The sequence below is a fragment of the Aegilops tauschii genome, chromosome 1 (assembly GCF_002575655.3).
Source record: "Aegilops tauschii subsp. strangulata cultivar AL8/78 chromosome 1, Aet v6.0, whole genome shotgun sequence".
Taxonomy (NCBI): domain Eukaryota; kingdom Viridiplantae; phylum Streptophyta; class Magnoliopsida; order Poales; family Poaceae; genus Aegilops; species Aegilops tauschii.
In genome coordinates this window covers 313,892,191-313,906,955 of record NC_053035.3, presented here as the reverse complement: position 1 = coordinate 313,906,955, position 14,765 = coordinate 313,892,191, and positions in this window count along the sequence as shown.

Below are 14,765 nucleotides of genomic sequence, written 5' to 3'. Positions count from 1 at the left end.
CGCATGCGTGTGCACAGCAGTCCGGCTCACCATCCGCCTGCTGGCTTGCTTACAGTATAATGGATATTCGCAATGGCGTCTTATACATGCTCGTTCAGAAGATGTTCTGTCTTTTCAAAAGGCCACTGCTGAGAATACCATATACGCATATAATATCCGGAGGAATACTTCAAATCTGAGTGATGCTGCTAATCTGTGATGAGCTGCGTGTGCACGCGCCGCAGGCCTGCAAGAGTAGCGGGTCAAACCAACGAAAGGAATAGAAGGAGTGTCGTGCAAAGAGAAAGATGAATTAGTACTCCTATTTAAAGTACTTCTACAAGTACTGCATCAGTCAAAAAAAGGAGCATGGAGCATTACTATTACTACGTGCAAAAATTCCACGTACAGATCATCCAATGGTCACAAACATCAGGTGATATTCATCTAAATTTATTTTATTAATGCATATTGTTTTTTGTCAAAAAACAATTACTTTGATCTATGTATTTTTATATATAGGACAATCATTCACTACAAATATGGTTTATACCATGGGTATGGAGCACGGGCTGACAGTATTCCGCCCGGCGATAGTCCGTAACACATTACCCGATGAGTGGATGCGCACAAGCCGCCGTCCGTACGGCCCGGTCTACATCAACTAGTTGGGACTGCGCCTGTGATTGATTCGCGCGTCCGCACCGGTTTACAACGCCACAGACGACTCGCCCGTCCGCTCTCGCGGCCGGTTCACACGTCCGCGCCGGCTTACAACGAGGAGAACAACTTGCTTGTCCGCACTGGCGTACAACGCCGTGGCCGACTCATCTATGTTGCCTCTGATGATGCGGTCATTTTTACCGTCCGTCTCTCGCGGCCTGGTCTACATCAACACACCGGGCCGCACCTGTCTGCATGAGCTGTTTGAGCAAGTCACAGCTTGGGTAGCCCGATTTTCTTTCAAATGGAGGCAAATTGTCATATACTATCAACCGCCGTCTGCACTGGGTGGCTCAATGGGCAGGCGCACAAGTTGCCGCCACTACAGTTTGGTTAACTTCAAATCGCCAGATGGAAGGAACCATTGGCCGAGTTGCTTACACGGCTCGTACGGGATCATTTATAATCCGCCGCAGTCACCTCAACTTTCTATGGATTCACATCGCGTTATCAACATCAATGATATACCCTTCTGCTATGGTCAAACACGGAGAATTCTCAAGCCAACTCCTCGAGTCACCTTGAGACTCGGGGGCTACAATGATATGATTCAGCTATATGCCGGTTTTCAGTGAAGTCAAGAACCCCAGGACGTTGGAGGGAAAGATAACCCGGTCCCGGAGGCTACTACCATATTGATGACAATTTGAAGGCCGTCAGAAAATTTCTGGTTCAAAATAAAGAATGCCGATTTAAAATCCGGTTCAAGGGAAATCTGTTCTCCCACAAAGCTCTGAAGCTCTCAAATCCGGTTTAAGAATTTCTGATTCAAGAGGAATTAATCTCTCGCAAGTTTGAGCTGAAAGGCCGTCAGAGAATTTCCGGCTGAAAATAAAGGTTCCGGTTTAAAATCCGGTTCAAGGGAAAGATGTCTCCCATAAAACATTAAAGCTCTCAATATCCGGTTCAAAATCCCGGTTCAAGAAGAATTGATCTCTTGCAAAAAGTTAAAGGTAGCCAAAGAGGGCATGTTGCCATGATGTGCGGTTCAAACATGGGTATCCCGCCTTATTGGCCTGTCATATTATTGATCACTTGGGGGCTTGGTCGTATCCGAACCATAGCTACACCTCTTGATCAGCGTAATGCCACAGCATCACTTGGGGGCTTGGTCGAACCCGAACCATAGCTACACCTCTTGATCGACGCAATGCCACAACATCACTTGGGGGCTTGGTCGAACCCGAACCATAGCTACACCTCTTGATCGGCATAATGCCACAGCTTCACTTGGGGGCTTGGTCGAACCCGAACCATAGCTACACCTCTTGATCGGCGTAATGCCACAGCATCACTTGGGGGCTTGGTCGAACCCGAACCATAGCTACACCTCTTGATCGGCGTAATGCCACAGCATCACTTGGGGGCTTGGTCGAACCCGAACCATAGCTACACCTCTTGATCGAATTTGGGGCCTAGCAGCCCGTGAAAAGCCTCGACTACAACGGTATTTATTTGCCTTTTGCTGAGTTTTCTTTGTTTTCATAAGATTTGTGACGTTTTTAAACCGGTTAGGCTATCAACTACAAGTTGACAGTATACAATTAAATTATAATTCGGAGACTATCAGCCCGGTCTGGTTTTGACTCAAAGTCACCAGTATGGAATAAGCCGGTGTTTATCACAACCCGGAACGGTTTTATTAAATCGGTATCATATAACAGGAGTTACTTATCCTCCAGAGTAGGGTTATGACCCTCACTACAAAGTTGGTCAGCCAACATCATGCCTAAAGGTCCCAGGTATCATATATTTCCATATTTTGTTATCTTTTACAAACCTTGGTTATAAACCGTGGTCATATATATATATGTTGGGCATTATGACCCGTCCGGCGGTAAACCGCCAGGACACTTTAAACTTGTTGTATGCAGAAACAGGTTGAATAAAGCATGATGATAAATTATCCGGTGTTTATTAAACCGGCCTGGCTTTGGACTATAAGTCGCCAGTATATATTTGGATTGCGCCATTGGAATCATGCGCTTATAAATCATTGGGTTATATTATTTAAATAGCCAAACTTGGCTGAATTTTCATTATGATATTGATGAATAAGGTTTTCATACCGGATTATATTATCTTGAATATCCAACATGGCTGGATTTTTATGGTTATTAATAATAGGTATTATTGAGGTTTTCAAAGTCGCTTTAGCGCAATGGCTATTATTTTATCAAAGGATATGATTTATTCTACAATGGAAGGAATAGTCCCGAGTCGCTGCAGGCTTACAACCCGGCACTTGGGGGCTACATTATTCAAATTGAGATTACATGCAAGTCTAATGTCGCTGCAAGCATGCACCATGACACTTGGGGGCTAATGCAAAGTCATTTTTACTAGTTTTATTGAAGACCCGACTCATCATATCATAATGAGCCGGCCCTTGGGGGCTACCAATTGCTCCTGTCAACAATTCAAGGTACACAAGTTTTCATCCATTATATTGAAGGATCCACTGCTCAGTTGGTAAAGCACAAAGCTCTTAACCTTGTGGACGTGGGTTCAAGCCCTACGATGGAAGCTACATTAAGATGTTATTTTCATTGAAGTATATATCAAGTCCCGGTTCAGTATTATCTTACTAAGCCGGCCCTTGGGGGCTACACATCACTGCTCAAGTCTACATGATTATATTTACAAAGTCCCTGCTCATTATTGCATAATGACCCGGCCCTTGGGGGCTACACTGATTGAAGTTTTTATAAGCAATTACAAGTCTCAGGTTGCTGCAAGCATGACAACCAGGTACTTGGGGGCTACATATATGGAGTATTCAGTTTTTACTAGAGATGAACAACATGGATTTTTTTCAAAGTGGCAGTAATTATATGAAAACAAGTCTCAAATCATCACTTTGTTCTGTTCAAAACTTGGGGGCTACAGGTAATATGGATAAAAGAGAGAAATATCTTCCAATTTTCAGTTTTGAGCTAACCAGATTGACCCGGTGTCTGCAACAACTATGACCCGATGTCTGCAACAATCATGACCCGGAATTATCAGTTTTTATAACCCGACAGTTTTTGGCAATGATAAACCGGCAAGTTCTACATCTTCAAACCGATTGAATATCTGATGAGTATTTCAAGACCAATATTTCTTAAACCGGCGCTTTGGAAGCCGACTCAAGTGGATTATTCTTCACAATATTTCTCTGTGAGAAACCAATATTAGCAAATTGAGTATGAAGCTAGCTTATTGACCTGGATTTTCTAGAAGAAGGAAATGACAAGGAATTAAGGATGATCAGGAGACGGTTTACAAGAATTCTTAACCCAGATCATAATCTGTCAAATTCGTTCTTGTGTTTATGTTGCAGGATCAGTTTAACATGGATAAATCCAAATTAAACCGGGGGCTAATGTCGGGGATATACCCCGCGGCGTAAACCGGCCGCAGAGTACAACCCGGCCGGACTTGGCGGTTTATTTGAGACCCCACTGATACTTGGCGATTCATCGGCGACCCGCACAAACCAGACGGTTTACAAGCAACCTGACTGAACATTATGATTCACTGGTAACCCGGTGGGCGGGACAGACGGTGACAAGGCCCAAGGCCCAGAAGGCCGGTTCATGATTATGGTGGGCCGCTTTAAGAGGAAAGGCGTGAGGAATATTTGTCTTACAAGGAGTTAAGACCTGGACTTGTATCCGGTTTGTATTAGAGATAGACTAGTCCTAATCCTAATAGGACTCCACATGTAACCCGCCCCTTCATCATATATAAGGAGGGGCAGGGCTCCCCAAAGAGGGACAAGCTAAAGACAAGAAGAAACAATCTCTAGGGCTAGACACAAAGAGCCGGTTTACGGCGTCTCCCTCATGATGATAATGAGACCTAGCCACAAATAGCATGTAGGGTTATTACCGGATGATGTTTCCCGGGGCCCGAAGCTGTCTAAATCTTTGTCCTGTGTTGCGTCTCTCGATTCCACTCAACCCCTCTCAAGCTACTACATATATGTGTTGGCCTCACGACTAAGTCCTTTCACTAGGACATCTGCCGTGACAAAACCACGACACTTTGTTTAGAACTGCACCAACCTATAGCTCCACCGTTCAATGTAAATACGTATCCGGTTTGCGATTTAGAATCGTCCGGATCAGTGTCAAAGCTTGCATCGACGTAACCATTTACGATTAGCTCTTTGTCACCTCCATAAACAAGAAACATATCCTTAGTCCTTTTCAGGTATTTCAGGATGTTCTTGACCGCTGTCCAGTGATCCACTCCTGGATTACTTTGGTACCTCCCTGCTAAACTTATAGCAAGGCACACATCAGGTCTGGTACACAGCATTGCATACATGATAGAGCCTATGGCTGAAGCATAGGGAACATCTTTCATCTTCTCTCTATCTTCTGAAGTGGTCGGGCATTGAGTCTTACTCAACTTCACACCTTGTAACACAGGCAAAAAAAACCTTTCTTTGCTTGATCCATTTTGAATTTCTTCAAAACTTTGTCAAGGTATGTGCTTTGTGAAAGTCCAATTAAGTGTCTTGATCTATCTCTATAGATCTTGATGCCCAATATATAAGCAGCTTCACCGAGGTCCTTCATTGAAAAACTCTTATTCAAGTATCCATTTATGCTATCCAGAAATTCTATATCATTTCCAATCAGCAATATGTCATCCACATATAATATCAGAAATGCTACAGAGCTCCCACTCACTTTCTTGTAAATACAGGCTTATCCAAAAGTCTGTATAAAACCATATGCTTTGATCACACTATCAAAGCGTTTATTCCAACTCCGAGAGGCTTGCACCAGTCCATAAATGGATTCCTGGAGCTTGCACACTTTGTTAGCTCCCTTTGGATCGACAAAACCTTCTGGTTGCATCATATACAACTCTTCTTCCAGAAATCCATTCAGGAATGCAATTTTGACATCCATTTGCCAAATTTCATAATCATAAAATGCGGCAATTGCTAACATGATTCGGACAGACTTAAGCATCACTACGGGTGAGAAAGTCTCATCGTAGTCAATCCCTTGAACTTGTCGAAAACCTTTTGCAACAAGTCGAGCTTTATAGACAGTAACATTACCGTCAGCGTCAGTCTTCTTCTTGAAGATCCATTTATTCTCAATGGCTTGCCGATCATCGGGCAAGTCAACCAAAGTCCACACTTTGTTCTCATACATGGATCCCATCTCAGATTTCATGGCCTGAAGCCATTTTCGGAATCTGGGCTCACCATCGCTTCTTCATAGTTCGTAGGTTCGTCATGGTCTAGTAACATAACCTCCAGAATAGGATTACCGTACCACTCTGGTGCAGATCTTACTCCGGTTGACCTACGAGGTTCAGTAACAACTTGATCTGAAGTTTCATGATCATCATCATTAACTTCCTCACTAATTGGTGTAGGTGTCACAGGAACCGGTTTCTGTCATGAACTACTTTCCAATAAGGGAGCAGATACAGTTACCTTATCAAGTTCTACTTTCCTCCCACTCACTTCTTTCGAGATAATCTCCTTCTCTAGAAAGGATCCAAATTTAGCAACAAAAGTCTTGCCTTCAGATCTGTGATAGAAGGTGTACCCAACAGTTTCCTTTGGGTATCCTATGAAGACACATTTCTCCGATTTGGGTTCGAGCTTATCAAGTTGAAGCTTTTTCACATAAGCATCACAGCCCCAAACTTGAAGAAACGACAACTTTGGTTTCTTGCCAAACCACAGTTCTTAAGGCGTCGTCTCAACGGATTTCGATGGTGCCCTATTTAACGTGAATGCAGCCGTCTCTAAAGCATAACCCCAAAATGATAGCTGTAAATCAGTAAGAGACATCATAGATCGCACCATATCTAGTAAAGTACGATTACGACATTCGGACACACCATTACGCTGTGGTGTTCCGGGTGGCGTGAGTTGCGAAACTATTCCGCATTGTTTCAAATGAATACCAAACTCGTAACTCAAATATTCTCCTGCATGATCAGATCGTAGAAACTTCATTTTCTTGTTACGATGATTTTCAACTTCACTCTGGAATTCTTTGAACTTTTCAAATGTTTCAGACTTATGTTTCATTAAGTAGATATACCCATATCTGCTTAAATCATCTGTGAAGGTGAGAAAATAACGATACCCGCCACGAGCCTTAACATTCATCGGACCACATACATCTGTATGTATGATTTCCAACAAATTTGTTGCTCGCTCCATAGTTCCGGAGAACGGCGTTTTAGTCATCTTGCCCATGAGGCACGGTTCGCAAGTACCAAGTGATTCATAATAAAGTGGTTCCAAAAGTCCACCAGTATGGAGTTTCTTCATGCGCTTTACACCAATATGACCTAAACAGCAGTGCCACAAATAAGTTGCACTATCATTATCAACTCTACATATTTTGGCTTCAGTATTATGAATATGTGTATCACTACTATCGAGATTCAATAAAAATAGACCACTCTTCAAGGGTGCATGACCATAAAAGATATTACTCATATAAATAGAACAACCATTATTCTCTGATTTAAATGAATAAACGTCTCGCATCAAAGAAGATCCAGATATAATGTTCATGCTCAACGCTGGCACCAAATAACAATTATTTAGGTCTAAAACTAATCCTGAAGGTAGATGTAGAGGTAGCATGCCGACCGCGATCACATCGACTTTGGAACCATTTCCCACGCGCATCGTCACCTTGTCCTTAGCCAATCTTCGCTTAATCCGTAGTCCCTGTTTCAAGTTGCAAATATTAGCAACAGAACCAGTATCAAATACCCAGGTGCTACTGCGAGCATTAGTAAGGTACACATCAATAACATGTATATCACATATACCTTTGTTCAGCTTGCCATCCTTCTTATCCGCCAAATACTTGGGGCTGTTCCGCTTCCAGTGACCAGTCTGTTTGCAGTAGAAGCACTCAGTCTCAGGCTTAGGTCCAGACTTGGGTTTCTTCTCCTGAGCAGCAACTTGTTTGCTGTTCTTCTTGAAGTTCCCCTTCTTCTTCCCTTTGACCTTTTTCTTGAAACCGGTTGTCTTGTTGACCATCAACACTTGATGCTCCTTCTTGATTTCTACCTCTGCAGCTTTTAGCATTGCGAAGAGCTCGGGAATCGTCTTATCCATCCCTTGCATATTATAGTTCATCACGAAGCTCTTGTAGCTTGGTGGCAGTGATTGAAGAATTCTGTCAATGACGCTATCATCCGGAAGATTAACTCCCAGTTGAATCAAGTGATTGTTATACCCAGACAGTATGAGTATATGTTCACTGACAGAACTATTCTCCTCCATCTTACAGCTGTAGAACTTATTGGACACTTCATATCTCTCAATCCGGGCATTTGCTTGAAATATTAACTTCAACTCCTGGAACATCTCATATGCTCCATGACGTTCAAAACGTCGTTGAAGTCCCGGTTCTAAGCCGTAAAGCATGGCACACTGAACTATCGAGTAGTCATCAGCTTTGCTCTGCCAGACGTTCATAACATCTGGTGTTGCTCCTGCAGCAGGTCTGGCACCTAGCGGTGCTTCCAGGACGCAATTCTTCTTTGCAGCAATGAGGATAATCCTCAAGTTACGGACCCAATCCGTGTAATTGCTACCATCATCTTTCAACTTTGCTTTCTCAAGGAACGCATTAAAATTCAACGGAACAACAACACGGGCCATCTATCTACGATCAACATAGACAAGCAAAATACTATCACGTACTAAGTTCATGATAAATTTAAGTTCAATTAATCATATTACTTAAGAACTCCCACTTAGACAGACATCCCTCTAATCCTCTAAGTGATCACATGATCCAAATCAACTAAACCATGTCCGATCATCACGTGAGATGGAGTAGTTTCAATGGTGAACATCACTATGTTGATCATATCTACTATATGATTCACGCTCGACCTTTCGGTCTCAGTGTTCCGAGGCCATATCTGCATATGCTAGGCTCGTCAAGTTTAACCTGAGTATTCCGCGTGTGCAACTGTTTTGCACCCGTTGTATTTGAACGTAGAGCCTATCACACCCGATCATCACGTGGTGTCTCAGCACGAAGAACTTTGGCAACGGTGCATACTCAGGGAGAACACTTATACCTTGATAATTTAGTGAGAGATCATCTTATAATGCTACCATCAATCAAAGCAAGATAAGATGCATAAAAGATAAACATCACATGCAATCAATATAAGTGATATGATATGGCCATCATCATCTTGTGCTTGTGATCTCCATCTCCGAAGCACCGTCATGATCACCATCGTCACCGACGCGACACCTTGATCTCCATCGTAGCATCGTTGTCGTCTCGCCAACTTATGCTTCTACGACTATCGCTACCGCTTAGTGATAAAGTACAGCATTACAGGGCGTTTGCATTGCATACAATAAAGCGACAACCATATGGCTCCTGCCAGTTGCCGATAACTCGGTTAAAAAACATGATCATCTCATACAATAAAATATAGCATCATGCCTTGACCATATCACATCACAACATGCCCTGCAAAAACAAGTTAGACGTCCTCTACTTTGTTGTTGCAAGTTTTACGTGGCTCCTACGGCCTGAGCAAGAACCGTTCTTACCTACGCATCAAAACAACAACGATAGTTTGTCAAGTTAGTGTTGTTTTAACCTTCTCAAGGACCGGGCGTAGCCACACTCGGTTCAACTAAAGTTGGAGAAACTGACACCCGCCAGCCACCTGTGTGCAAAGCACGTCGGTAGAACCAGTCTCGCGTAAGTGTACGCGTAATGTCGGTCCGGGCCGCTTCATCCAACAATACCGCCAAACCAAAGTATGACATGCCGGTAAGCAGTATGACTTATATCGCCCACAACTCACTTGTGTTCTACTCGTGCATATAACATCTACGCATAAAACCAGGCTCGGATGCCACCGTTGGGGAACGTAGTAATTTCAAAAAAAAAATCCTACGCACACACAGGATCATGGTGATGCATAGCAACGAGAGGGGAGAGTGTTGTCCACGTACCCTCATAGACCGAAAGCGGAAGCGTTAGCACAACGCGGTTGATGTAGTCGTACGTCTTCACGATCTGACCGATCAAGTACCGAACGCACGACACCTCCGAGTTCAGCACACGTTCAGCTCGATGACGTCCCTCGAACTCCGATCCAGCCAAGCTTTGAGGGAGAGTTCCGTCAGCACAACGGCATGGTGACGATGATGATGTTCTACTGACGCAGGGCTTCGCCTAAGCACCGCTACGATATTATCGAGGTGGATTATGGTGGAGGGGGGCACCGCACACGGCTAAGAGATCAAGAGATCAATTGTTGTGTCTAGAGGTGCCCCCCTGCCCCTGTATATAAAGGAGCAAGGGGGGAAAGGCGGCCGGCAAGGAGGAGGCGCGCTAGGGAGGAGTCCTACTCCCACCGGGAGTAGGACTCCCTCCTTTCCTAGTTGGAGTAGGAGAAGGGGGAAGGAGGAGGGAGAGAGGAAGGAAAGGCCCCCCTCCTTGTCCAATTCGGACTAGAGGGGGAGGGGGCGCGCGGCCTGCCCTGACCGCCCCTCCTCTTCTCCACTAAGGCCCATCTTGGCCCATTAAACCCCCGGGGGGTTCCGGTAACCCCCAGTACTCCGGTAAAATCCCGATTTCACCCGGAACACTTCTGATATCCAAATATAGGCTTCCAATATATCAATCTTTATGTCTCGACCATTTCGAGACTCCTCGTCATGTCCGTGATCACATCCGGGACTCCGAACTATCTTCGGTACATCAAAACACATAAACTCATAATATAACTGTCATCGAACTTTAAGCGTGCGGACCCTACGGGTTCGAGAACTATGTAGACATGACCGAGACACGTCTCCGGTCAATAACCAATAGTGGAACCTGGATGCTCATATTGGCTCCTACATATTCTACGAAGATCTTTATCGGTCAAACCGCATAACAACATACGTTGTTCCCTTTGTCATCGGTATGTTACTTGCCCGAGATTCGATCGTCGGTATCTTAATACCTAGTTCAATCTCGTTACCGGCAAGTCTCTTTACTCGTTCCGTAATACATCAAAACGCAACTAACTCATTAGTTGCAATGCTTGCAAGGCTCATAATGTGCATTACCGAGTGGGCCCAGAGATACCTCTCCGACAATCAGAGTGACAAATCCTAATCTCGAAATACGCCAACCCAACAAGTACCTTCGGAGACACCTATATAGCAGCTTTATAATCACCCAATTACGTTATGACGTTTGGTAGCACACAAAGTGTTCCTCTGGTAAACGGGAGTTGCATAATCTCATAGTCATAGGAACATGTATAAGTCATGAAGAAAGCAATAACAGAATACTAAACGATCGAGTGCTAAGCTAACGGAATGGGTCAAGTCAATCACATCATTCTCCTAATGATGTGATCTCGTTAATCAAATGGCAACTCGTGTCAATGGCTAGGAAACATAACCATCTTTGATCAACGGGCTAGTCAAGTAGAGGCATACTAGTGACACTCTGTTTGTCTATGTATTCACACAAGTATTATGTTTCCAGTTAATACAATTCTAGCATGAATAATAAACATTTATCATGATATAAGGAAATAAACAATAACTTTATTATTGCCTCTAGGGCATATTTCCTTCAATATTGGCAAAAGAAGAAACTACAAAAACTTAGTGCACAAGAACTTGAAGAAAGGAACATGGCATGGGTTCCCAAAGGAAGTGCTCAAAATAAGAATTATGTGCAAGCTTCCATTATACGAAGTGCGGTAAAGGTGAAGAAGGAAAAGAGTGAAAACTATGAGGGACCAAGCCGAAGGTTTCAGCATCTTCGGTCTACACATTATCAATATTCTTCAACTATGCCATTAACGCCTATGCCATGGAATTCGTCATCAGGTATGATTGGTAACCCTCAATGGGCTTATTTTAATTCATGGATGCAATATAATTTCTTACATCATGAAAGGGTATTACCAAGTCACTGTACATTTGATTAGCTACAAGTTTGTTGCTGATCCAATGGGCCGAAATACTTGATTTGTCATTTAATTTGTTTGTTTCGGCCATATGTGCTTTGAGCGAAGTTTACATGGTAATGGCCGATATTTATCTATCGTCCTAAGAGTATGTCAATGCATGGTCGGTGTAGTATTCTAACATCGTCCTTAGTTCAATTGGAGAGCGAGACAAGGTACGTGCTCATGGAAATTTATATGTATGCCTATATTACGATTGAATGGAGTTGAGACATCATGACCGATGTCATTGAATATATGCTGCATAGACCAATTCATAGCTGCAGAATTGGTTAGTGGGCTTATACTTTGTTTGGATATGATTTGGCTTATGCATCTTTGAGATCTATAAAAGGCCAAATCATAGCTGATTTTGTTACTGAACATCGGATTAATATCATGCATAATATTGATATTAGCCTTGTCTCTCTAGTACTATGGAGATTATGTTTTGATGGTTCAATTCATAGCAATGGCCAAAGTGTTGGTGTTGTTTATATATCTTTTTATGGTACTATTTTTGAAGCCTCATGTTGCTTAGAATATTTTTATGCGCGATTAATCAAGGCCGAATATGCATTGTTATTCAGATTGACTCTTTTACTTGCTATAGGTGCTATACATATTGAGTCTTTCGGTGATTCGTTATGAGTAGTGCAACAAATATCCAAGGGTTATCAATGTTTTGGCAAATCACTTATAGTTTATCTTAGACAAAGCAAGGACTGGAGGAAGTTCATTCTTGATTGTTTGCAAAATCCTAGCGAAAGGGTGAATAATATGGTTTGGAGGATGGCTTTGAGATACATATCTATGGAACCTTGTCATCGGGTTGTTATATAAGTTGAGAAGTTTTCACCCAAGTTGCATCAAGAGGTTCAAATAAGCAACAACCGATATATGACTATCGTCCTAAGCAAAGACATGGCCGATAAATAACTATCACCCTTAGCATAAACATGGCCGATACATAATTATTGCCCTGAGAAATATAAATGGCCGATGGACTATTGACATCGTTCTTAGAACAAATACATTGCAAATTATTTTTCGGCATGCAAGTTTTGCCGAAAAACAGGGGGGCATGTGTTGACACCAGATTTTGGCACGATCAAGAACTTAATTAATATGGCCTCAAATGAAGAAGTTGTCTACATAAAAAAGTTTCGTATTGTCGACATGAACATCTTTGAAGTTTGGGCCATCACCAGCCGATCTCATCTCGAAGGCTGAAGTTGTGTTCGAAATGCTGAGATTTTGTATTCAGAACACTATTCGGCTCATTACGTCCCCAAGACTTCCTCGTATGGAAAAATGATCTACATGAATTGTGATTTTGATATAAAAATCGTCCAAATCCGAATCCGTATGCAAAAGTTAGAGCAATTGGAGTGCAGCCCTGTCATGAGGCAAGATGTGGCGCGCCCTACCAGACGCATGTCTGATGGGTAGCGCGCGGGAACAGGTGGTTTGCAGGACCGATTTGACCCTCAAGATGACCTCTCATAAAAAAAGTTCAACATTAAAGTTGTTCGTCTCGTCGAAACGGTCAAGATTGCTTTTGGGCTCATTTTCATCCGAGGTCGTTTACCACCTCAAAAATTACCCGCAAGGTGCAGCCAATTTAAACCGAACAGTTTTGGAAAGTTCGGACAAAACCAATCCGAATTTGACTAGGGTTTTGGACGTGAATCCAAGCCTTTTCTTTGCACGGGAAGTCCAGCTGCCTCTTATATACCTAAGGGGTGGCGGCCGATTGAACAACACACAATCGATCACATCATCTACCACTTTTTATCTTTTATATTTTCTCCTTAACCCTAGTTCTTCTTCTTCCTCGTTCTTCGTCTGTTCTTCTTGTTACAGGGCGGCGAACCTCGAGGCCCTAGGGGCGATCAGGTCGACCTAGGGCAGCCCATAGCCTCCGCGCGCCCTGACGGGGTCCCTCCCGGGCGTGTGGGGTTTCAAGTCCTCAAAAGCACCCGCCGGATTGCTTGCGTACCGTGCTTCCGGATCGGTCTCCTTCGACGTGAGCTATGGTGCATCACCCCTGGCGTCAAGGGTACACGGTGACGTGTTCATGTGCGAACAACATGTCAGAAGGTTTTCCTATTAAAAAAGTCTTTCTCCGCTCAATTTATTTTTCAACCAAGAGCATTTGAGTTCATGTATTCAAAAACAAAAAATGTTGCACTATCGTTTGGGACACGGCACACTAGTTGACTAAAGCTTCTTCCTCTTCAGATTTTGATCGCCGCTTGTGGCTCGACATTCCCCCTTTTATTTCAAGGCTGACACTAGGCGCCATCCTGCTGTAGCGAGTGAAATATCAGTCGCCTTGATAGTCGTTTGATTGACTTGCGTTCGGCCGTTCGATCGGCTCGTCGTCCCTCTCCTTCTTCTTCGCAAACTCACACCCTTGAGCCATGTTTTTCCAAGCGCCTTGCAGCAATGCCTTGCGATCTACAGCCCCGGCGGCGAGCCGAGGCCGACCTTGCAAAGTACACGACCTGGAGCACTGACGGCGGCACCTTCACACGCTTCATCTGCTTCCCTTGCAATATCGCCTCGTGTGTCGGCCACTCCCCTCTCATCATTGCCTCACCACATCACCGTCAGTTGTCGGAGCATCCTCTTGCAGCATCCAGCAGTTGCCACCCTCACAACCCTGTGGCGTTGCAGTATCGTTGTCCAATCCCGCTAGGCCTCACTCGCGAAGTGTCGTCCGCCACTGCATCGCATATCGTCCTATTCGTATCAACGTTGCTGCACATTGCATTGTAAATTTTGTTGCGAAGGCGCCCTTCGCAGCATCGGCTCGGCGACACCGCCCACCGCACGACTCACAACAAATCTAAGGGCCTCGTAGCATGGCGGCACCCTTGAAACATTTACTCATAGTACCGGTGCCACCCGTCACAATATCCCCTCGAAGTAGCATTGACGACCATCGCAGCATCGCCTCACAGCATCAGTCAGTTGCCACGCAACATCCTGTGCTTCCGCTAACGAGTGGCGGTTTGCGACACCTAGTTTCTCCTGCAGCATTCCGGTGTCACCCTTGTAACGGTGTTGAT